At 38.2% G+C, this 2,122-nt stretch overlaps 1 long non-coding RNA gene across 1 annotated transcript; it reads left to right on the top strand.

Annotated features, from left to right (window-relative positions):
* Positions 1–262: 262 nt before the first annotated feature.
* On the top strand, positions 263–751 carry LOC119352045. The gene is made up of 2 exons (XR_005170107.1): positions 263–307; positions 660–751. It is a non-coding gene; the product is annotated as an uncharacterized LOC119352045 (long non-coding RNA).
* Positions 752–2,122: the final 1,371 nt, after the last annotated feature.

Below are 2,122 nucleotides of genomic sequence, written 5' to 3'. Positions count from 1 at the left end.
TGTAACTAATATCATTACTGCTAATTTACCTCAAGTTAGTCTGAACATGGTTGAAATGAGCGCTGCTAATTTTGATGTCTAATATCAATTTTTACCCCAAGTCCTTAAGTAATTATTTTCATTACATCAAAGTTAGCTGAGAATATTGACTAGAATATTTTATGTATGACATGATGCATGTACACATACGGTTGAGAAAATACCGAGCTGTAGTGGAACAACCTGGAGTTAGAGAACTTCCAGGACAAGATCAACGAGGTGACCCGCGTTATGGTGGCTGTGTACGGCGGCGACCACAAGTTCTTCGGTGAGCTGGCAGTGTCCATATTGTGTGATATATGATGCTGCTCCGTTGTGCATCTCTCTTTTCTTGTGTGTTGCATCATTGTTGCTTGATAGAGTAAATGATTTCAGTTTTGGTTGTGTCCAATCTTTACTATGTACCATGCTTAGTGTTTACTAAACTGAGGCATTGGGATTGGAATTTAGGCATTTATGTATAATTTTAGTTTTGGATGTGTCCAATGCAAACATTGCTGTCAACTGTCAAGTAGATTTTAAAATGTCTCGTTAACTTCATTATTCTGTTATTTATTGTTAAATATGCTGTTAGATTTAATTCTATTTTGTTCCTAAACATTTTGTTCTGTAACATGCAGATGCTGGGCTTTCATGTTTCTTCGTGAGCATCAGGACAAAGAAGTCGGAGGAAGCATAGTTCTAACATTGCTGTCAAGTGTCAAGTTTTGCATTAATGAAGCCCTTTATGCTGCTCCTATTTGTATGTGTGTATGATGTAGCAGAACCTGGCTCATGTGATTGTACACTTGTGGAGCTTGTTATTTGATTGTAAACTTGATGCTGATCACATTTGTATGTGTGTTATATGATGTAGCACTTTGATGGTTGATAATATTTGAAGTATTTCGTGTGTTTTCTGTGTGCCAATTTAAATACCAGGTATTTATTTGCGTGAAATAAAAAAATGAAGAATATTGCCCTGATGGCTAGGACCCAGTACTAGAACTTGACAATGGGGACCCACCTGACTAGTGAACCCAATTTATAAAAAAAGAAAAAAATGAAACTGTTGAGACAAAAAGGCCATGGGCCAAAAATAAAAAGGCTGCAATGTTGGGCTTGGTCCATGAAGCTGACAAAAAATTCACATGAAAAAAATATAGAAAGGCCGAATTCTTGGGCTAGGCCCATGTAGAAAACCGAATTGGACCGGGCTGAATCTTGTGCCACATCAGCTTGCCACGCTGGATGCCTACGTGGCCTGGGGAGGTTGCTAGTGACCAAAATGCCACAGTGGACTTATTTTGGTCATAAACATTTGCGACCATTCCAGAAGAAAGGTCGCTATAGTCAGTTTACGACGCCCAGCTTTTGACCTTATGTTTTTTGTCACAAAAAGGTCATAAATGGAAATTTGTGACCTTTCAGTGACCAATAGTGGTGGTCATAAGTTGACATATTTCTTGTAGTGGCGGTAGCGCGGTTCTACGTCGCTACTACTATGTGTAGCCTATCGGCTAAGTCATGGGAATTTTAGTAGTAGCGCTTTTATCTTCAGGCGCGCTACTGCTAAAATTGTATCTGTAGCGCCGTTTACACCAACGCGCTACTTCTACTTAGCACCAGTGTGCTTTTTAAACATGCGCTACAGCTAAAGTTCTGTGTATAAGGTTTTCCCTAGTAGTGTTAGCAACTTCTTCTAGTTGAGTTTGAACCAAAGAAGCATGTTTTCCAACACCTCTAACATAATTTGATATTCTAAATAAAAGTCGCTCAAGCGCGCAATCATATCAGAATTATATTTCAATTGTTTCATAACATTTGCAATGAAGTGATCTTGTTTTCTAATATAGTTTTCAAACTCACAACGACATTGACTAGGATGCATATTGTGAGGATTATCATTTTCATTAAACTTCATAAGAGAATTTACCTCTACCACCTTAGGCAGTGGTGGTGTATTAAGCCCATGCATTTCTTCAATAGGAGGTAAATTTTTAACGTCCTCAGCTTTAATACCTTTTTCTTCATAGATTTCTTTGCCTCTTGCATATCTTCAGGACTGAGATATAATATACCCCTCTTCTTCGGAGTGGGTTGA

The sequence above is a fragment of the Triticum dicoccoides genome, chromosome 2A (genome assembly GCF_002162155.2).
Source record: "Triticum dicoccoides isolate Atlit2015 ecotype Zavitan chromosome 2A, WEW_v2.0, whole genome shotgun sequence".
Taxonomy (NCBI): Eukaryota; Viridiplantae; Streptophyta; class Magnoliopsida; order Poales; family Poaceae; genus Triticum; species Triticum dicoccoides.
Note: the sequence above shows the minus strand (reverse complement) of the source record. Positions and strands in the feature narration are given on the sequence as shown.